At 44.5% G+C, this 23,758-nt stretch overlaps 1 protein-coding gene and 1 non-coding gene across 2 annotated transcripts in view; both read left to right on the forward strand.

Moving 5' to 3' along the window:
• The window catches only part of L3MBTL2 (L3MBTL histone methyl-lysine binding protein 2), a 342,206-nt gene that overhangs the window by 64,804 nt on the left and 253,644 nt on the right, over positions 1-23,758 (forward strand).
• On the forward strand, positions 20,262-20,446 carry LOC142100491 (U2 spliceosomal RNA). The gene has a single exon (XR_012678797.1). It is a non-coding gene; the product is annotated as a U2 spliceosomal RNA (small nuclear RNA).

Consider the following 23,758-nt stretch of genomic DNA (forward strand, 5'->3'; position numbering starts at 1 on the left):
GACTCTACTATTGTTTTAAATGAACTAATAAAATGTATGTTTTATATAAATAAACAATCATAGAGTGCCCCTAATATACACGTTTTCTACTTTCTACTTACCTCTGTAAGTTACCCCAAGTGTGTAAACAAGTTTCTGATGGTGGTCAAGTATTAACATTGAAGGGGAGTAGCTCTGGTGCCCAGGAGGTTAAAAGGTTTAATGCTTCATTTGTTTCTAGTCAGGCAGTGGTTAATGCTACTTCAGCTGTAGCTAAAGCTTACCTAAGGAGTGAACCTGTGTCCGTTTTCATCTCTGGGAGGGAGCAGAGTGCTCAGGAGGATAAAGGGTTTAATGCTCCACTTGTTTCTAGTCAGACAATGGTTAATCCTACTTCTGCTGTTGCTAAAGCTTGCCTAACGCATGGAGGATCCTGGGGGAGGAATGGAGGTAACTCTCCAGGCTTCAGGGCCTAGTCCAGGCCCAAGCCCAGCAAATCGAGACCATGCTGGGCCTTCAGCTCTGGTGAAGCAGGAATGTGTTGGTGTTCAGCCTGTAAATGACGGTTTCCCCTACCAGCAAGGAATGGAGTGCTGATTTGGCTTTAAAATCTGCCAGAGACATAAAGGATGTTCGCCAGGCTCCAGTAATCAAGCCTGGCCTGAGCCCAGCAGAGAAGGATCTAGCTGGGGCGTCAGAAGAGGTGAAACAGGGATGCAGTGATGGCCGGTTAGTGGAGAGAGAGGAGATCTCACTATCATTAAGCCAGGTCTGCAGTGTCTGATATTGGTTTGGCTGATGCTGGATTAATGAATCAACCCATAAGTATTGAAGGAAAAGGGATTTCTGCTGCAGTTGGCCCTGTAGAGGGTGAAGTGGAACCCCCAATACCCAAGTCACTCCCTGAGGTGGAAGGAGAAATTAGTATGAATCTAGTGACTCACCTGGAGGAGGTTGCTGCATGTGACGGCCTGACGGATTCTGAACATAGTGAGGATGATGAGATGTTTCTGCCAGAGCAGATTCGTCTTTTGGAAGGAGTAATTGTAAAACTACGTCGCCAGATTACCCTGAAGAAGAAAAGGCCCAACTACGCTTATAGTTCAGATCGTGCTGGATACAATAGAGAAATAGTGGCAATGGAATCATTTAGTAAATTAAACATTTTAAAGGAACAGCAAGCTCAGAAGAGCAAACTAAGCAGTGACCAGTGCCTAGACTCTGTGTCAATGCCTGATAGTGTCTGGGTCTGCAAATGTGTCACCACCTACAAATGTGCTATTATCTAAGAATGTGCAGCTATCTGAAAGTATGCCGTTGTCTGCAAACATGCCTGGCCCTAGTGCTGATAGCAATCCGCTCATCCCTTTACATGACAACCCATTATATGATACCATCAGGTCCCTGGAAGAGGAACCACCAGTGATGGGGTCACGGATGGCCAGTGCAGATTTGCGGGGGGGAAGGTCGCGGGCTTGGCGGTAGATAATGCAGTGGGGCCGGCGTCCTCTTCCCCAGCCTCGATTGCGGATATGCAGCCGGCGTTGTGTGATATCCTGAGGGCAGAATTTGCGGTTACGGCACTTCCGGGTGTGTTGGTCAGTGGGGAGAGCGGCTCTGTTCAGCATACTGGGCGTGAGGCAATGGCCGATGTCTGAAAAGGTAACCCTGTGTTGCAATGTAATGTTGTTCTTTCAGATTCTGTACCTAATGCTGTTGTCCCAGTCAGTGGGAGGACCAAGCCCGATCAGCAGTCTGTCTCTGGGCTGCATAATAAAGTGGGCGGTAGTGTGGGGAGCACCACTATTAACCCCATGTTGCAAGGTGATGTACTTGTTTTAGATCCTGTTCCACAGCTGTGAATATATCAGTGTCTTCTGCTGTTCTCATGATTAGGGAGGAATGTAAATCTGATAAACTGTCTGTCTCTGGGGTTAGAGTGGAAAATGTCATTAAAGACTCTGCAGCTGTTAAAGTTAACACCATGTTGCAGAGTGATGTGCATTTCCCTTCTTCTATACCTGTGGATATTACTCCCAAAATCAAACCAGGTCTGGATAGAAGCACTTTATCATCAGTACATTTTACAGCAGCTGAATCAATATATGGCCCTCTAAAAGTAGCAGAGGGCACTAGAGCAGCGTTAAAAGCTATAGAAGCTGCAGCAGTTACAATGCCATGGATGTTTTCTCAGCCGAATGGGACTGGCAGTTCAAAGTCAGTCAGTGGAGTGGTGGGACAGAATGGTACTCTTCTTAAGCCTGTTGCCCAGTGTTCAGAACCGGTCCCCATGACGTCTAGAGCAGGAGTAAGTGGTGCAGCGGTAGTTGCTCCTGTGTCAGGTAGCATATCTTATGCAAAAGTAGTATCTGGTGGCAAAAATAATAAAGTAAGCACTCCAGAACTTTTAACTCGGTCTCAACCGTCAGTAACTGGGCAACCCTTAAAGCATAGGAATGTAGTACAAATGAAATACATTGGTAAAGAATCCCCCCCCAAATCGCACAGATTTCATAAGTCTGCTATTCTCGCATTTTGTTTTCAAAGCAATAGACTTATTTGCATGTATCCATCCTGTAAATACCCCAGATATAAGTTAAATGTCATATCAAGGGCTTCAGAGCTTCTGGACAAAATGGGCCAGGCTAAAGGGTGGTGCACGGTGGTTGGCCCCAGGCACATTTCATCTGAGGCCTTTATAGGTTGTGATCACAATCAATGTTTTTACCTTGGCCAGCCGAGAATGTGCCATCGCTGCGGTGACTTCCGTCACCTCAGCATGAACTGCCCCACCATTAAGTGTGGACGCTGCGTGGGGCTGGGACACGAGGCCAAGTCCTGTACGATTATACAGTGTAACCTGTGTGGATTGGAGGGCCAACCTTTCAGTCTGTGCCCCCAGGCCTTTCACAACAGTTCTGAAATATCGGATAGGGAACTTGTTCAGTTGGCAGATCAGATGGAAGCAGAGAATAGTGTACCAATAGCCGCTCCCCCTCTTCAATCAGTACCTGGTCCTGCCTTGGAATTGGCTCAGCCAGACCTCACAGCAGCTATTCCATTAAGTCAGGCAAGTGAGGAAAGTTTTGAATTTCAGAAGAGAAAGCAAAGCAGGGTGGTACAAGGAAAAAGAAAAATGATAAGCTACTGTTGGTTAATCGAATCTTGGGATTTTCAAGCGATGAGATGGCGGGGCATGTTGTAAGGGATGATGTTTGTCTTTAGGCCTAGGAGTGAGAGGAGCAGAAAAAGATCAAAAACAGTAGTTCCCTGTGAGCCACAAATAACATAAGAGAAGCCTAAGGATAAGAAGGCTAAGGAGTCATCGGAGGTAGTTTCAGGGAAAGACTTTCTTAAAGTCCCACCAGATTCTGGTTCTAGCTCCTTATATATAAAAGAGTTGTCCCCACCCGTCCCTGTAACCTCTTCCCCTCTTGTATCTTCGAGTCTTCCTTCCCCCTCTGTTTCCTCTTCCCGAAGTCTTGCTACCTCTCTGGATGCATCTGTTTCCACTCTTGACCCACCTTTAATCCCTCCCCCGTCAGCATCGGATCCAACCTCTGGTACTCCAGTCCTAGGGCCTCTTGTTTCTTCAGGTCAGGTCCCATTTTGTCCATCAGTTGGTGATTTCAATTCTTCCCCTGGGGGTAAGAAAGTTATAGATTCATCTGGTTTAGATTTGGGTAAAAGTATCAACCTTTCTTCCAAGGGGAAGGTAGAATCTGCCCCAGCATCAGAGGAAGCTAACCTTTTTGGTGAGGAAGTTCTCCTTTCGGATGAGGAGTCCATCCCAGTTGGGGTCAGAGTTAAAAGGTGGGGTTCATCTGACGAGGACTCCACCAGGCAAGTGATGAAGAAATAATCAGGGTCCTACTTGTATAACTCTGAAGGATGGCTTCCCAGCCCATAAGATTTGCCACCATTAATGTGGCATCCATTCTATCCAAACGTGCTCGTTACAATTTTTTCAGCACTGTTGAGGCTGATTTTTTATTTTTGCAAGAGACCAGAATAGGTCGGTTAGCTTACCTACATAAAGCCAAGAGGGAGTGGAGGCGTGGGCCTTCATGCTGGTCTCTTGTGGCTGAGCCGTACGGTGGGGTGGCGGTCCTTTTTATCGACATAACTGTGCAACGAGTTATAGAGCTCCAAGTAGGTGGTTTTGGATATCAACCTGAGAGGACACAACCTGAGATTGATCAACATCTATGGTCCACAAACGAAATGGGAAAGGAAGTGTCTTTTCAGGGAGATAAAGCCATATCTTTTTTCAGCCTGGCAGATAGTCTTTGGTGGTGATTTTAACACCATTATTAGGACCAAAGACAGGGAAGGTTCACGGGCTTCTCTGGGCTATGATTCTATTTTTCTAGTTATTATGGTAAGACAGGCGGGTCTGGCAGATATGCATATTGAACATTCTCCAGACCTCACGGGTTTCACTTATCATAGAGGTAGCTGGAGATCTAGAATAGAAGAATGTTTTTTTTGTTAAGGAGAGTTCGAAAATGTTGGCTCCTCAGCTAAAGCCAGTAGAGTTCTCTGACCACATTTACTTCAGTTCATCCTTGAATGCTTCAGGGACTCTTCAGAAAGGTAGAAGCCTTTGGCGCCTGAACTCTAAGCTCCTAGAGGAAGAGGATATAAGACAGTCCTTTAAGGACTTCTTTGAATCCCAAGGGAAGCTTTTGGAGGCAGGGTGAAGTAGGTTAGAGTGGTGGGAGGTATTTAAAAAGAGGACCCAGGGTTTCTTTCGAGACCTGGTAGCTAGAAATAACTTAATAAGAAAAAATACCTATTCAGAATAAAGAAGGAAACTTGGATTTCTGATCTCTGAACAGGGAGATGGTGGCGAAATCTCCTGAGTAAAGGCTCAGATGAGAGAGGTACAATATGAACGGTTTTCTTCAGTGGTTCTGGAGAGGGACTACGGGAAGTACCACTCGCCCGACCCTTATCTGAACTGCAGCAAGTCGGTAGATATGAAAGAGGTGAGGGGCCTGTATGATGCTGACGGTGTTCTCGGGGAAGATAAGGACGGCATCATTGGTGTTGTGCAGACTTTCTACTCTGATCTCTTGTCTGAGAAATTACTAGATAGAGAGAAGATGGACCATTTTCTGAGGGAGACACCTGGTCTTGAGGATCTCAGCAGTTCGCTTGATTCTTATGGCAGCAAGATAACAGTGGATGAAGTCAGAATGGCCATAAACAAGTTGTCTAAAAATAAATCTCCAGGCCCGGATGGCTTAACCTCCGAGTTCTTTAAGCTCTTTGTGGACATTCTGGCTCCACACCTCGTGGAGGTTTTTAATGAGAGCCTGGAGAGAGGTTTATTACCCCCCTCCATGAGGGTTTCCACACTTATTTTGCTTTCCAAAAGGAAGGATCAGTCGCGTATTGAAAACTGGAACCCCATAGCCCTTCTCAATAACGGCAGAAAGATTTTGGCAAAGGTACTTTTTTTTTTTAAATTAAATTTTTATTGGGTTTTACTCACATATACAGGTTATAAATACACCACCAACAAATTGGCATGGTATGTTATTGACACTGAAAAATTACATTCTGGCACCAGTCCAAAATGTACTCAGAAATCTGTAAAAGAGTTATGCCAAACTATACACACACCTGCTAATAACCATATAACCAATAACACACAGACATAGGGAAAGGAGGGAAGGGGGGAACCACATTGGGGGGGGGATGGGTCAAGCAAAATCCTCATTCAAAAATTTCAGTTTAGTTCAGAGCTCTGTCAACCTAGTAGGTTATGCATCTGCCGAGCACACCACAAGCCTAAGTGGTCCACTCAACCAAGCCAACCCACTGGTGCAAAAATGGTAACAAAACCACTCAATCAGTCAAATTTGAGATCGGGGACTCTGGAGAGTCTAATAGGTTTAACCATGGAACCCAAATAGCATAGTACATTTCAAACGAGTCTGTGGTTGACAAATGCATCTCATCCATGACCCTATATAGTTCCAATCTATTAGACCAGTCCCGAATACTCGGAGGCGTAGTTGATCTCCATTTCACTGGAATTACTGCCTTCGCTGCCGAGATAATAAATTTTAAGAGAGATTTTTTAAAACATGATGGAGGCATGTCAACTTTATTTAACAGCCAGAACACCGGGGTGTTGGGTATGTTTTGACCTAGCAACTTCCGCGTGCTGCTTATCACTCTGGACCAAAACGTTTGCAACACGGGGCAGTCCCACCAGATATGCAAAAGAGAACCAGAACCCTGGTTGCATCTCCAACAAGTGTCGGGCACCCCGCAGAAGACCCTCGCCAAATGAGCCGGGCATCTATACCACCTGGTAATTACCTTTATAGTGAGTTTCTAGGATTGAATCATTCGGAGAACACGCGTGCGCTGCCTGGAAGATTTTAGACCAGTCTGCCTCTCGTAACTTAACTCCTAAATCTCTCTCGCACTCTATGGTAAATTTCGGAGGAGATACGAAAATATGTTCTACCAAAAGCTTATATATAGTTGAAAGGGAATGTGAGGGACATGGTGACCTGAAACACATCGATTCGAACACCGTTAAACTACTAGAAGTATGTTGTTTTGGGAGGCCCTGTGACAAAAGGTGTTTAATCTGTAAATATCTCCAGATCTCTGCATTAGACAAATCCTATTTGGATTGGATCTCTGTAAATGGGAGAATCCCCGTAGCACCCACCAACTGGCCGACACGATGGATCCCTGCTTGAGACCACTGTTTGAAAGCTAACAGGGTAATCCCCGGAGGGAACATTGGGTTATTAAATAATGGGTTTAATGGGGAAATTGGAGAGGAGATACATGAGGGGGTTCTAAGCCTAAACCATTTCGCTAACGTGGGACCTAAAGTAGGATGCGCGATCTTAGGACTGCTGGATAACCAGAGCAATGTGTCAGCAGGGGATTTCAAAGAGAATGACTCAATTTCCACCCATTGTTTCGACCCAACCCGACCAGACATCTCCATTATTCTAACCAATATTGCTGCTTCATAGTAAGAGGAAAAGTGTGGAAGTTGCAGGCCTCTCAAGTGTCTACGTCTAAATAGTATTTCATGCTTAAATCTAGGGCGTCTCCCACACCATACAAAATCGCGTACCGTTCGTTGGATGCCCTGAAACCATGAATCTGGCACGTGAATCGGTAAGGTCTGAATGAGATATAGGAGACGGGGAAGGACATTAATTTTGATTATATTAACCCGACCTATCCAAGTAAAGTTCTTACTCTGCCATTCCCTCAAGTCTGCTCGGATCCTGCTCAAAAGTAGTCTGAAATTGAGGTCATAAAGACATGTGAGGTCACTAGGAATTATCACCCCCCAGTATTTTAATTATGAAGGGTGCCAAATGAAAGGAAAGGCCAGTTTCAGCCCCTCTACCACTGAAGCTGGAGTCTTAATGTTCAAAGCCACAGATTTACTATAGTTAATTTTAAAATTAGATAACACGCCAAACTTTTGAAACTCACTGACCAAATTGGGTAAAGAAACAACTGGATTGGAGATAATGGCTAAAAGGTCGTCTGCGAATAACGCGAGTTTATGTTTTTTCTCTCCAACTTGTAGACCCGAGATATTTGGGTTGGCCCTGATAGCTCTAGCCAATGCCTCCATACACAACACAAAGATAAGCGGGGAGAGCGGACAGCCCTGTCTAGTGCCGTTGTTCATCACGACTGGCTCCGACAAGTCTCCGTTTATTTTGATCTTAGCCGTAGGTTGTCGGTAAAGTGCTAGAATTCTGTGAAGACCAACCGGACTTAGACCCAGGTGCTCAAGGATCCCTCTCATAAAAGGCCAACTTACACGATCAAAGGCCTTCTCTGCATCAGTGGACAAAAGCATTGACGGTGTTACTGAACGGGAAGCCAAATGAATCCGTTCTATCACCTTGGTGGTGTTGTCCCGAGCCTCTCGACCTGGGACAAAACCCACTTGATCTGAGTGAACAATTTCTGGAAGTAGCATTTTTAATCTATTTGCAATAATTTTTGCATACAGCTTAACATCCACATTAAGCAAAGAGATAGGCCTATAGCTCGCGCATTGAGAGGGGTCCTTCCCCTCTTTAGGGATCACAGTTATGTGCGCTTCCAAACTTTGGGAGGAGAAAAAAGCATTCATGGAAATCGCATTGAAGGCCGACACCATCAGGGGTATCAACTGGTCTTTAAAAGTCTTGTAGTAAGCAATAGTAAAGCCATCAGGGCCCCGGACTCTTACCCCCAGGTGTAGATTTAATTGCCTCCCTGAGCTCCCCCTCGGTGAAGGGTTGTTCTAGCATATCCCTGTCTAGTCTTGAAAGAGTAGGAAAACCCACCTCCTTCAGATATGTCGAGATCAGTTCTGAATGCGCAGAGCCGTCCGCACAGCCAACCTTGGCTTCAAGGTTATACAATTTGGTATAGTAAGTGTGGAAAGCACTGGCTATGTCAGAGGTCATTTTACAATCTCGGTCCTTACCATCCTTAATCGAGGCAATAAACGCCTTAGCTCGTTGCTTGCGCAATGCCCTCGCTAACATAGAACCCGGCCTATTACCCCATCGGAAGAAACGATGTCGGCACCTACTAAAGTCTAATTTAACTTTATCATTTAACAGCTTGTTAAGTGCAGACCTAGTCTTAGTCAGCTTATTTAACAGGTCGTTGGTCTTATAGGATTTATGTGTCGTCTCGAAGTCTCTAATCTGCTGTAATAATTGATCCCTCCAAGCAGTACGTTCTCTCTTAACACGGGAGCCCAATTCGATGAGTTTCCCCCTCATGACACACTTATGGGCCTCCCAGATAGTAATTCTGGACACATCAGGAGTATCATTATCTGTGATATAGTCATCTAATGCTGCGGCCAATTGATCTTTGTAAGTTATATATTGCAGGAGAGACTCATTGAGACGCCAGGTGCATTTTTTGGTCATGGATTGGGTGAGTTTTATAGTGATTGATATGGGAGCGTGATCTGACCAGGTTATTTGCCCAATAGATGATGCTAAGAGGTAAGGAAGGGCCCTATGTGAAAGAAGCAGATAGTCAATTCGTGAGTAGACATTATGTGGATGGGAGAAGAAAGAGTAATCTTTCTCCAGGGTGTTGAAGGCGCCATGTGTCGACCAGTTGGTGTTCATGAAGTGCTCGTCTAACCTTGCAGTGTTGAGCTCTACGCATTGTTGACCGACCATTAGAGGTGTCCAGTTCTGGTTGCAGGGTCCAATTGAAATCACCTCCTACAATCAGAATTCCCTCTGCTAGCTCTGCAACTTTTTCAAAAATCTGAGATATAAACAGTGGTTGACCCTTATTAGGCAAATATATATTGACAAAGGTATACACTACATCGAACAGGCTACATTTGATCAGGAGTGCTCTTCCTTCAACAAGGCAAAATTTTTGGATGTTCGTGAAAGGGAGTCTCTTAGAGAACAAAGTAGCAACCCCCAAAGTCTTACCCCCACTATTATTACTGAAATACGAGTTAGTATAGAAGCCATCTGAGAGCCGAGGGGCCATTCCTTGCTTAAAATGTGTCTCTTGGACGAAAACTACATCTGCTCCCATACTTCTCATTTCTTTTAATGCCCGTAATCTTTTCTCAGGGAGATTAAGACCCTTGGCATTAATTGAGATCAATTTAAGTTGAGCTGTCAAGGAGGATCTACATACATCGGAAGAGCACCTCTGATGTCAAACAAACAAATAAATTAAATCAGCAGTTGTAGATACCAGGCAAACCTGAGCTGAAAGAATGATGAGAGGATTGTGAAAATTAGCATTGCCAGGAAGACTAGGGAAGGAGAGCCACATGAGGGAAATAACAATACAGACACAGACAAACCTAATGACATCTAAAGACATAACAAAAAACACAATTAAACCGCTCCAGGGAGACGGGAGAGGAGGAGCCACTCCCATCCCTCGGAATTCTTGCCGCGGTGTGGGGGGAAAAAGGGGGGGTTAGCGACAGTGACTAACAGAACATCCTATAAAAGTAGCAAACATTATAAGAACTTTCAAAATAAAATCAGTAACAGTACCAATATTAGTAATTAAAGCACGATAAGTCTTGTGGTTAGAAGATCCTCCGACCTAGACAAATCCGGAACTCCGACTTGCTAAAGTAAATGCTTAGAGAACAAAGATTTTATGCCCAATAGAGATGTGGGTATACATCTAACTATAACTATTTAGGTGTTCATCTACAGGCCCATGTAATGACATGGAAAGACATGGAGAGCACAGGAGACCCTCATTCCCATATCCTGGTTACCAGAAAGAGACCTACACAGGTAAACTGAGATGGGAAAAGTCATGTAGGAAGAGGAGGCTGCACCACAAGTTTTATGGTAGAGAGTACCTCCAGTATGGATAGCCAAAAAACAAAAACAAAACAGAACTCCAACAAACTAGAGAAAAAACTTGAAAAACCAACACTATTCTTTGCGCGGAGTCAGGTCAAAAGCTGGGTACATATACTTTGATAACCGTTCCTGCACACATCCTCAGATAGAAGGAAAGTCAGGCAGAATCATGACAAGTATGGTAGATCATTACTCCCAATATCTCAGCTACCATAACCCACGATTCCCTGGTCACATCGAGTACAGGAAAGAAATATCCCTGGCTAAAGCATCAGATTATGTGTCCAAAGACTCTGGGGGATCACGTCGTCTTCTCCTGGAACTTCCAGAGCTTCCCGCGGTTTGCCAGGAATCTGGACCCGTCGGCAAAGTGTTGTTGCCATTCCGGCAGAGGCATCACCTGTATTCCCAGCTGCGAGCAAAAAGGGTTGATGTCTTGAGGTGATCTCAGAAACTCGGTCTTTCCATTATTGGACACTTGTAAGTTAAAGGGAAATCCCCATCGATATTTAATGTTCTTGGCCCGTAGTGCATCAGTCAAGGGTTTAATCATACGACGCATCTGCAAGGTATTTCAGGAGAGATCCTGAAAGATTTGAAGTCTGTTTCCGTCATACTCTATGCCATCCAGCTTTCTCGATTTTTGGAGAATCGCTTCTTTCTGTACGTAATAGTGCAAGCGACAAATCACATCTCTTGGCCGATCAGATGGGGAACCCCTAGGTTTCAGGGCCCTGTGAGCCCTATTAAATTGAATACTTGTAGAGAGATCCTGTTCAAGAATACCATTGAAGACTTTAGAAAGAAAGGCAATTAGATCTGGTGTGGGTATCTCTTCAGGGATTCCACGAATATGCAGGTTATTCCTGCGGCCCCTGTTATCCAGGTCGTCAACTCTACTTTGTAGCAAGAGAAAATCTTGGGCCTGCCGAGCTACAGTGTCGCTAAGACGATCATGCCGAGCCACAGACTCATCTTTGAAATCCTCTAACGTGGAAATTCTAGATGAGAGGCGGGTTAACTCAGCTTGTAAAGTGGCGACTTCCTTTTTAACAGTATCTTTCAGACTGGATTCCAGTAACTCAGTCTTTCTTAGAGAGAAGCTCAGCTTTTGTTGGTAGAGATTTGACTAATTGCAGGATCGCCCCAATCTCTTGACTGGTGCTCACAGGGCATTCACTAGATGAGGAGTCAGTTGGGGTAGCCATTTCTGCAACCTGAGGTGCTTCAGGTGAAGACGGTGGGCTATTATCTTGTTCTGAAGAAGCGACTGTAGGATGTAGATATTGCCGTAGATCTTGATGTCTGGGAGTATCCACAGATGTTCCGGTTTTCCGCTTAGACTGGCTTTTCTGATCTTTGCCCATTAGATGGATGCACCACAGTCACCAAGTGGGAGGTGGAGATACAGAGATTAAGCTTGGATTTCTTATAAACCGATGTTCTGCTTTGTCACATGTCACTTCCCCCCCAGTGGATGGATCACTCCGCCATTTAGCTAAGTCGCAATACAGTATAGATATCCCTTGTGGATAGGCAACGCACCAATTTTAGATACATGGTTGGAACCCGGGTGAGCCAATTGGCCTTAATGTAGGTAGATTTCCAGGCAATAGATATAACCAGATGAGGTGCTCTGTGTTCCTAAGTCTGCCAGCCTGATGTATACTCAGAGCAATGTGGGTGTGAGAGACTTTTATATGCAATAGTAGAGTTTGCACCCGATAAAATTCACCATAAGGTGGCAGCAGAGGCACACTTTTACGACTGTAAAGATCAGTAGTATTGAGAAGACTGCCGCCTTGGGTAATTAATGCATATATATGGACACTGACCAGAGTGGCCAACTGCCTGCAGGGAGACCTCCACAGAAAACTGGTACTTTAGGTAACTCACAGCTCCAGAGACCACAGGAAGACCCACTGCCTCGCAGACCACCAGATTCTGACAGGCGCGCCTCGCTGCCAGTTCTCACACATGGGCAGAGTATACTGATTGGTTCAACTGCGCCAGGGCACTCGATCCACGTCGGGAACCTCGGGGCCCGCGACCAGAAGTGCGGGTTCCGGTTACTTCCGGTTTCGCGGCCGGAGCAGCCTTCACTCCAGCAGCGCCACAGACTGAATAAGCAGCGTGCCCTGCAGTATGATGGGGACCCTCGCAGTCAGGTATGTACAGAGCGCTGGTATAGCGGAGAATCCGGCGGTCCTCCGCCTTTGTTGAAATAAGGCAGATGGGGCAACAAAGAGATATTATCGGCCTCAATCAACCCCCGGTGGTCCCAGATGCAGCGCTGATCTCCAGCGGCCTCCTGCCCTCTGGTGTCCCGATGGGACTCAGCTCAATCATGCAGTGCCAAGTCAGATGCAGCGACACTCGCCAGCCGCGGTAGGCCTCCCGCCAGGAATTGCTTTATAGGGTCTCCCCGGGGACCATAGACACGCATAGAGGCATTGGGCGACCACCTCTCGGTATCAGCCAAGCTCTCAGGATATTTAGCGTGCTTAAAACCTCCAATAAGGCTTGATTTTTCAGTCTGGAAGAGGACCACAGTAAGAGTTGCGACCAGCCAGTATGGCCACCAAGCCACGCCCCCCAAAGGTACTTTTTTAATAAACTGATGCAGATCTTCGGTCAAATGCTTTCCCCTTCACAGCATTGCACTGTGAAAGGCCAAAGTAGCTTCAGTGCTGTCCTGGGGGTCAAGGGAGACCATTGAGCGGTGTCGGGCTGAGAAGTGGGGAAAGTATCTTTTAGCTCTGGATCAGTCGAAGGCCTTTGACAGGGTGGATCACGAGTACTTGTGAGCTCTACTTCTGAGGTATGGTCTTCCAGTGCGGGTGGTGAATTGGCTTTGTACTATTTACAAGCAGGCCGAGAGCTTCCTTCTTGTGAATGGTTGGGTAGGTCCATCCTTTGTGGTCAACTCTGGAGTAAGGCAGGGGTGCCCCCTGAGCCCCCTCTTGTATGTGTTTGCAATAGATCCTTCTATTCGAAGGATTGAAGGCAGCTCGATAGAAGGGGTGCTGTTGGGTCTGGAGTGTTGGCCTACGTGGACGATGTCACTGTCGTCTTGTCGAGTCCTGCGGAAGCAGTGGAGGTAGCAACTCTGGCTTCAGGTACTCCGAGGCCAGTGTCTCGAAGGGAAAGAGTAGACCTTTTGAAGACCTACCTTATCCCGGAGTTTCTGTACATTAGCTACGTGTGCCTTTTGCCACAGTCTTTTTGGTCTAGGGTTTATGCAGTTTTATTTATTTTACTTTGGTGGAATAGGCTGAACCTGATCAAGCAAACTGTGACTTACTGATCGAGGATGGATGGTGGCCTGGGTATGGTTAACCCAGTTCTGTTCTTTCTAACAACTTTTTAAAGTTGCTCCTCAGTAGTCTCTTTCTTGAGACTCCTCCTCAATGGGTAGGTGGCTTTAGGGTCTGGGTGTATCCCTTCCTTAATGTTTGGATGAAAGGTGGCAGGGTGAGGACCTTCCAGGTCCCTCATGGGTATCTCCCGACCTCTGTATCTCTGGGATTGAAAGCGACAAGGCGTTGGGGCCTCGAGGCGGGGGAAGTTAGGAACTTCTCTAGAAGGGAGTTGGAGAGGAGAGTCCTACACTCTCACTTCTGGGCTCAGCTGTCACTAAGGGACTGTCCAGGTGATCTGTTTTCGGTAGGTCTTTCCTTGGTTAGTTCCGGGAGAGTTCCTCTGAAGTTTTGGGACATTGCCTGTCTCTTTTTCCATGGGAGACTCTGTGAGAGGGAATCTGAAGTATAGAAGTGGCGATGATCGTGGTTGTCCACGGGAGGAGTGTCAGGGGAAGGAGGAGACCATGGACCACTTCTTGCTTGAGTGCCTCTTTAACATAGCAATTTACAGGAGGGTTTCCAGGTCCTTGGTTACCCCTTGCCTTTCGGGGCTCAGTTACCCTGAATGGGTCTATGGTGCATTGAAAGATAGGTGGCGGTTTTTTGATTTTGGTACCCTTTTTTTATTTAGTTTAGTTACTTGATACTTGACTTGGAACGCTAGGTGTCAGGTTTCCATTAGACAAAAGGTCCTTCCTTGTGAAGTGGTGGTGGGTGACATTCTCCACAAGGTGTGGAAATGAAGGGATGTGGAGAAGCGGCAGATGACCATTGCAAACTGGGTCAGGCACTTGCGGGGGCTGAGGCCTCCGTAAGGGGGGCCAATGTCCGGTATGTCTTCCCATCTGTGGCTGCCTTTCTTTTCACCTCCCTTAGATTTTGAGTGAATAATTGCCGGTATTTTTATATATGGCTACATACATCTAAACGTTCAGTTTATTTCTTCTTTGCTTAAGAATATTTTGATGGTTTGTTGTGATTTTTGGTTGTTGGGGGTGGTTTGAAGTGTTTCTTTGGGTAGTTTTTGATGTGGTTTGAAATAATGTTTTATATTTGTTTTGCTTTATTTTATGTGGGCACCCTTCTGATTTTATGTTGTGCTTTTATCCTATTATTTATTATGGACTTTTGTTGGACTTTACGGGACATTTCCCATAATATTTATGTTTTTTTAATTTTGGGTGCCGCATCATAAAATGTTGTTGGAAACATACACGTATAAGTTCATTCCTATGGGAAATAAATGTAAAAGAATTAAGTCTAAACCAATGTGGCTAAATAAAAAGGTAAGTGAAGAAATGCAAAGGAAGAAGCGGGCATTTAAATTGTTTAAGTCTGAAGGGTCAGAGGAGTCCTTCCATAGGTACAAGGAATGTAATAAAACATGCAAAAAGGAAATTAGATTGTCTAAATTAGAAAATGAAAGGCACGTTGCAAAAGAAAGTAAGACAAACCCCAAAAAGTTTTTTAAGTATATAAATGGCAAAAGGATTAAAAAAGATAATATAGGACCCCTAAGAAGTGAGATGGGTGAATTGATAAATGATACTAAGGAAAAAGCAGAGGTATTAAACACGTTCTTTTCTTCAGTATTTACCAGAGAGGAACAAATGGCAGGAGTAATACATAAAAATGGAAATGAAACCATGCCATTAATTAATACTTGGTTGTCAGAGGAAGAAGTCCAAAGGCGACTGAAGAATATTAAGATAAATAAAGCTCCAGGTCCAGATGGCATACACCCAAGGGTCCTTATGGAGTTAAACTCGGAAATAGCTAGACCGCTATTCTTAATTTTCAGAGATTCAATCTCATCAGGCTCAGTACCAAGGGATTGGCGAATAGCAGATGTGGTGCCGTTGTTTAAAAAGGGGACGAGATCACAACCAGAGAATTATAGACCTGTAAGCCTGACATCAATAGTGGGGAAACTACTGGAAGGTATTTTAAGGGACAGTATTCAGGATTACTTGGTACGCAATAAAATTATTAGTGGGAATCAACATGGATTTGTGAGGGATAGGTCATGTCAAACTAATCTAATTAGTTTCTACGAGGAAGTTAGTGGGAACTTAGACCAGGGCAGGACAGTAGATGTGGTCTACTTAGATTTTGCAAAGGCATTTGATACAGTGCCACACAAGAGGTTGGTTTACAAAATAAGGGAACTGGGTATAGAAATCAAAATTTGTACTTGGATCGAAAACTGGTTAGAGAATAGGGAACAGAGAGTTGTGATAAATGGAACATTTTCTAATTGGTCAAAGGTCTTAAGTGGAGTACCTCAAGGTTCCGTGCTAGGACCACTCTTTTTTAATATATTTATTAATGACCTTGGTGATGGTTTAGAGAGTAAAGTTTCTATTTTTGCAGATGACACTAAACTCTGTAAGGTAATAAAATCAGAGCAAGATGTAGCTTCTCTACAGAGGGACTTAAAAAAACCGGAGGATTGGGCGGCCAAATGTAATATGAGGTTTAACACAGATAAATGTAAGGTTATGCATTCAGGGATCAAAAACAAGAACGCAATCTATAAATTAAATGGAATTAATTTAGGAGAATCTATAATGGAAAAGGATTTGGGAGTGCTCGTAGACAGTAGACTTAGCAATAGTGCTCAATGTCAAGCAGCAGCTGCAAGGGCAAACAAAGTATTGGCATGCATAAAAAGGGGCATAGATGCAAGGGAAGACAGTGTAATTTTGCCACTGTATAAATCGTTGGTAAGACCTCATCTTGAATATGCAGTACAGTTCTGGGCACCACTCTATAAAAAAGATAATTTGGAACTAGAAAGGGTTCAGAGAAGGGCGACAAAATTGATAAAGGGTATGGAGTCATTAAGTTATGAGGAAAGGTTAGCCAGTTTAGGCATGTTTACTTTAGAAAAGAGGCGTCTAAGGGGAGATATGATTACTATGTACAAATACATTAGGGGTCAATACGGAGAGCTTTCATGGGAACTTTTTACCCCAAGGACCATACACAGGACACGTGGTCATCCCCTAAGGTTAGAGGAGAGGAAATTTCACAACCAGCAAAGGAAGGGGTTCTTTACAGTAAGGGCAGTCAAGATATGGAATTCATTGCCAGGGAAGGTTGTGATGGCAGATTCAATAGATATGTTTAAGAAAGGGTTAGACAAATTTTTAGCGGAAAGGTGTATCCAGGGATATGACCGTTAATTTAAAATAAAGGATAGTAGTGGATATAGGGTAAAAATTGGATTGCAATATTGAGTCTGGGGGGATTTTCAAAATTGTAACAGATTGGCAGTTGCTTACTCTGGATTAATTTCAAATATAAGTGCAGGATCGCAGGAGATCCAAAATAGGTTGAACTTGATGGACTGGTGTTTTTTTCAACCTCATCAACTATGTTTATCTTGTGTTAGTTGATATGTTAGGTTGCAAGTTCTAAATAAACAACATTTCCAGCCATCGCATAGTACGTGGGTGTCCTCTGTTGTATTGGTTCCAAAGAAGGACTAGACAACGCGCTGTTGCATAGACTATCACCACTTGAACGAGTTGACTCGAATTGACACTCTGTTAGACGAGGTAGCTGGTGCACAGTTTATTTACACCTTTCATTTGAGCAAGGGGTATTGGCAAATACAACTGACCTCTGAGGCTCAGGAACGGTCGGCATTCATCACCCCATTTGGCCTGTTCGATTTTAAGTCCATGCCATTTGGGATAAAGAATACACCAGCCACCTTACCGCATCTGGTTGATTACCTGTTGGAAGGGTGTAAAAGCTATGCTCAGGCATACTTGGCTGACATTGCCATTGTCAGTAAATACTGGGAGGATCATCTGAAACATGTAGGGCATGTGTTGGAGAAAATTCAGTGGGCAGGTCTGACCATCAGAGTAAACAAATGTCAAATGGGGATGTCAGAGGTGCAGTACCTGGGTCATCTTGTGGAGGGAGGTAGGGTTGAGCCAGAACCAGCTGAGGTAGAGGCAATCCGAGACTGGCCCGGCCCACAACCCAAAGACAAGTACTGGCTTTCTTAGGGACCTCAGGCTACTACAGTAGTTTTGTCCCAGATGTTAGCACTGTGCCGAAGCCCCTGACAGATCTTACTAAGAAGAAACTCCCCAAAGTAGTTGACTGGACATCCGCTTGTGAACTGGCATTTCAGTAGTTAAAGGAAGCCCTGGTTCGTGCTCCAGTACTGTTGGCGCCCAATTATTACTTGGACTTTATTATGCAAACTGATGAGTCACAGTATGTACTGGGAGTAGTACTTAGTCAGGTGAGGCCAGATGTTCAGGAGCACCCTGTTGCCTATTTGAGCAGAAAACTGCTAAAATGGGAGATGGGGTATGCCACAATTGAGACAGAATGTCTGGCCATTGTGTTGACGGTGAAAAAACTTTAACCTTATTTGTATGGACGACATTTTACTGTGGTGACTGATCACAATTCTTTAAAGTGGCTACAACACACCTCAGGGGAAAATGGCAGATTATTGTGCTGCAGCCTTGCCCTTCAAATTTATGACTTTGACATAATTTACAAGCAAAGAAAGGCTCACAGCAATGCGGATGGACTGTCTCGGCAGGAAGAGCCGGATCCCCCGGGTCACCTCTGGTAACCCTGAGGGACTGCAGGACCAGGAGCTAAATCGTTGGGATATGGCACGCTGGTTGCCCACATTGGGACAAGGGTGGGGAGGAGCATGACTGGATCACTTATGGTATAAATTTATTGAAAGGAAATAGCGCAAAGCACTTATTTATATTATTGCAAATTCACTTATTTTTTTTATATTGTGTATATTTTGGTAAAGGAAATCTTTATTTCTAAGTCCAGGGAAGAAACTAGTTTGTTTTAACCTTGCTAGAGGAAATGTATGGTTTCTGAGTTATATATCTTATACTTATAAGCCTTTGTGTAGGAAGTCTTTTTTGTTATTGTGATGTGGGGAAATGACTTATTTAGGGATTTGTGACTTTCTTTGGGAATATGTATTCTGCAGCTGTCAGAAGAAAGGACCCATGTTAATCTCATGTTAATTAGACTTTATTATGTGCGGGGGTCCAGCACCTGAAGGCACAGGAAGGTTTGATTGAGACTTGCTACTAGATTTTCTGCATCTAAAAACAAGATGCAGGAAATCACAGCAAGTTTTAGAATATCACAGATAAGTGTAAATATTGTAAGCTTTGCATTGCATATAAATCCATGTTTGGGTAAACAAATTGTATTCTGATTCTAAAAATAGCTCAGACTACAAGTGGGCTGGCTTACACTGAACTGTGTCCACATCTGTATAAAAAGCACTGACTTGTATTGAAAATTGTTCTTCTGGCTCTATCTGACCTGATCACTGGTACCTTCAACCAGTTTGACTGTAAATAAACATCACTTGCTTCAAAGACCTGCTTGAAAACGTCTTCCATGCTGAAAATCCTGTTACAAATTACACCCAAAATCTAGTCCGTTCCCTGCTGTTTCTTCGGTTTGGACCCAGCATCCAGTACTACCACTCTGCCCGCTACCCAGCAGCTCTGGCCAGTGTGATAGGCCAGGGGGATCCATCCACATTAACCCTGATCCATAGGAAGAGGTCAGGAGTACCAGCCCAGGGACACCAGTAACTGGGTACACTCGCAGCGTCAGTTATCCAGAAGAAACACTGTTCTGGATGTCGGTAACGGAGTCCATGTTGTGGCAACATTTGTAAGCTCCTCCTACTGCGTTGAGAGGGTGTATTTGGGATAAGTAAAGTAAAGACCAGATGTTTCCCAACAACCACAGACAGGGTGGCATAAGCAGTCCATCCTGTCACAGGGCTTGTCCTTGAATTCTGTTATCAACAAAAAGTTTGTTAAGAAGAAAAGTATGGAGGATTCTGGTACAAAAGTGTGTGGATCTGGTTGTGGCAGGCCACCAAGTCTAGGTTCTTACCTAATTAGAAACACAACATAAAACATAAAAACTCTAGACACTATGACTCTTATCCCCTGCTGCGTTGAAGTATTGTACTACTGAAATCCGGTGCTTTCGGTAGACATGTCTAATCCGCCACATAAGCACAACTTGGCCCTGACTCATTGCTGGGTCATCAGAGCAATGGAGATGTGCACTGACAAGCGGGGAGAGCAGGTACCAGGCATTGGGGAAACGCGGCTTACCACTGTCGGAGATTTGGGGCGACGCAGAACGCAATCTCATTTCTTTGTCTGTAAACGGTTGAGGGCCATAGGACTGGAAACTGACATACATTAAATGGTAGCCCACAGGAGACGAGTATTCTCCTCCTTATTGATATTGTGAACAAACTCTGGCTCAGAGAGAGAATTTGACATCCAGCCCCTCCGGGGCCTTGACAAAGGATCAGTAGTCCAGAAGCAGCCCCTTCGGCCATTTAATATTCCTGGGGCGGCTGATGCTCTTTATCATAGGAGTCACCCAAAGGCTGTCAAGAGCTTGGGTTGGATCCTATTTGACTCTGTACCGACTCTACTACTCGGGATCCCACAACAGATCAACTTCCCTAGCTAGATAGGTTGGTCAGTCCCACACTCTCTCTTCTCGAACCGGGTTAAGATCTACTGTGGTCTCTGTTCTTTCATTGATATCTTATATTCCCTTATCTTGGAGCAGTATAGAAACAGGACTGGTAGTATATGGAAAGGGTAGAAGAGCTTGCTCTGACTTTTGCAGGTACTGAACGGGCATGGCAGTACTCCCAGGACTAGTACTCCACTTCTTACAATGGATCACTTCTAAGAGCGGTCTGTACCGGTAGGTGAGAACAGGCATGAACAACAGGAGTTACCTGGCTCCAAGCATTAGGAAAGATGCCTACAACATTACGGCTCCATCTGGATGGCTTTTCGACCTCTTCCCCGTTTACGCCAGAGCCCTTGCTTCTTAAGTCTGGCCTTTCATGTGAGCAAGGGTCGTAGAGACCATGGATGTGGTAGCCTTGAGGGGTCTGGTCTTCGTCAGCACTGGATGACACTATCAAGGCAGGTTCAACCTGCATGCCATAACCGCTTCCTACCCGGGCTTCAGGATATGTGTCTACAGGAGTGATAGTTTTATCTCCCTCCATTCCAGTTGGTTCCCTCACCGAGATTGTTCTTCTGTAAATTGTTCTGGATACCAAGGCCACTGTCTTTAGCTGGATTGTCTTCTGGTGGACAGGCTGAGTTTCTCTGCATTGTCCTCTAATACTTCACAAACAGGAGGTTTCCTAGGGAATTGTATCCTACATCGTGATTCTCTCTGAAGGGAGGTTACATAATACTCCTTCAGGGGGATCGCGTACGCAAAGGATTGGCTTTCTAGATGCTAAGATATCAAACTCTTATCAAGAGGAGGCCCTACTTAAATGAGTGCCCCATACGGGACCATCTCTTGACAGACAGTGCCTTACGGGTCCTGGTTACATGTTGACACTGATGCTGGCCTATGGGCTGGAGAGCAGTGTCCTTTGTCTAAGGAGGAGCTCTGTATCTGACTTAGGTACCTGATCTTGGAGAGGGTTCTACAGACATGGATTGGACCAAAGGGTCATGTTACTGTTCCAGCAAGTGGCTCAGTCATTCTTCAAGAGTTCCAGTCCTTCGTTAGTCTTAGTGTGCCAGGGTCATGGCATATATCAGCGGTCAGGGTGGGACCAGGCATGCATGAGGGCATTCAATTACAACTTAGTCTATTGGGTGAACTTCTGTCGCAACGTTTTTGCCGGGATAGGGATCATATCTTCCCAGATCTTCAAAGGCTATTCCGGTCAGTGGATTTACCCAGTAAATGTAGTAGAACAGACCTTATGGGTGCTTCACTAAGGTATGCTGCCGTGTGCCCACCCCAGAGTTTCCACCAAAAACTCAACAATAAATACACAGTAATAACACAAATAGGTACGTACACTGGCGCTTCCGTCTTAGACTCACGGAGAACCTCTAAGAAAGAGGAATGTGTCTCCTCAACCCTCTCCTCATGCGAGGTACATAATAAAAGAAGAAACAAAGAAAAAACATGGCATAATAACGTACAACATCATATAAAGTCCACCACCATTATGGGGTATATGGTAATCCTCAGAAATAGGTGATGTCAATGAAAACTTCCAATAAGCACCCGTGGTTATTTCTTCAATTCTCTCCCCCTTAGGGTATATGCTTACATAACAGAAGATCAATATGAGCCTGTAGGGTTGTGCTCTGCTCCCTTAACAGTATTGCAATATGTGTTCTCTCTCACTCCACTCCACCATGTGGACATAAAAAGAAGAAGAAGCAAAGCAACCACAATGGTGCATTATCTCAAAGCACATTTATTTTCAATAAAAAACATTCCGAATGATTAGAGTCAATAATATGGACCCATACCAAGTGTCAAACATTAAAACGCATGTATATGAATATTCACTGCTGCAGCTCAGTTCCAACTATAAACAGCACTGTCACCTTTGCACACGATAACCGGGTCACCAGCCGTCAACGCGTTTCAACCCACAGTCCCGGGTCTTTCTCAAGGCATGACTCTTGCAATCCAAGTCCCAGTTTAAATACTCTTCATTCCCCGCTGATCACGCAGAGGCGCTGGCGGAGCCTTCACAGCGTGTCTCGCTCAACGAACACGCCCCCCTCCAAAACGAGGTCTGGATGAAGATAATTTTATGCATCCCAGACATCTGAACAACACACTGTTCAGATGGAGTTCACATAGTCTGTCAGTTCTTCATTTCAGACTGGGATCTAATGCGTGAGATCTCTTTCAACAGCGGGCATCGTAGCATATTAAAAAACGAAGTCACAGATATAAAGAAATGGAAATGTACAGAGTGTTATAATCATTCTGTTAAAAAGCAAAAACCACCTGCACATAAATATAGATATGAAAAATATAAGAAAACATATAAAAACAATGATAAAATGGGCAATGTAAAAACATATATAAATATAAAAGCAACATAGGTTAGATGATAAATGGTGATCTACACATTGCGTGAACCTGAACCCCCAATCACATGTAATTAGTCTCAACCAAGTGAGGCTATTTGATCAAAGTGCAGTGCAAATAAATAACAATATTGCACACCCAGGGGTTGTTTCATGACACCTTATTAGTTATGAACAGCATCTTATGTCTCATGGAATAGGTTGCATTAAAATTGCCTTGTGGCGAGCCTCCTGCACAGTATGTATTCATCATGGGTGCTTCTGCATCTATTGCAATTTGAATATTGTTATTTATTTTATCAAACTCTTATCAAGAGGAGGCCCTACTTAAATGAGTGCCCCATACGGGACCATCTCTTGACAGACAGTGCCTTACGGGTCCTGGTTACATGTTGACACTGATGCTGGCCTATGGGCTGGAGAGCAGTGTCCTTTGTCTAAGGAGGAGCTCTGTATCTGACTTAGGTACCTGATCTTGGAGAGGGTTCTACAGACATGGATTGGACCAAAGGGTCATGTTACTGTTCCAGCAAGTGGCTCAGTCATTCTTCAAGAGTTCCAGTCCTTCGTTAGTCTTAGTGTGCCAGGGTCATGGCATATATCAGCGGTCAGGGTGGGACCAGGCATGCATGAGGGCATTCAATTACAACTTAGTCTATTGGGTGAACTTCTGTCGCAACGTTTTTGCCGGGATAGGGATCATATCTTCCCAGATCTTCAAAGGCTATTCCGGTCAGTGGATTTACCCAGTAAATGTAGTAGAACAGACCTTATGGGTGCTTCACTAAGGTATGCTGCCGTGTGCCCACCCCAGAGTTTCCACCAAAAACTCAACAATAAATACACAGTAATAACACAAATAGGTACGTACACTGGCGCTTCCGTCTTAGACTCACGGAGAACCTCTAAGAAAGAGGAATGTGTCTCCTCAACCCTCTCCTCATGCGAGGTACATAATAAAAGAAGAAACAAAGAAAAAACATGGCATAATAACGTACAACATCATATAAAGTCCACCACCATTATGGGGTATATGGTAATCCTCAGAAATAGGTGATGTCAATGAAAACTTCCAATAAGCACCCGTGGTTATTTCTTCAATTCTCTC

This window comes from Mixophyes fleayi, chromosome 8 (genome assembly GCF_038048845.1).
Source record: "Mixophyes fleayi isolate aMixFle1 chromosome 8, aMixFle1.hap1, whole genome shotgun sequence".
In the NCBI taxonomy this organism is placed as follows: Eukaryota; Metazoa; Chordata; class Amphibia; order Anura; family Limnodynastidae; genus Mixophyes; species Mixophyes fleayi.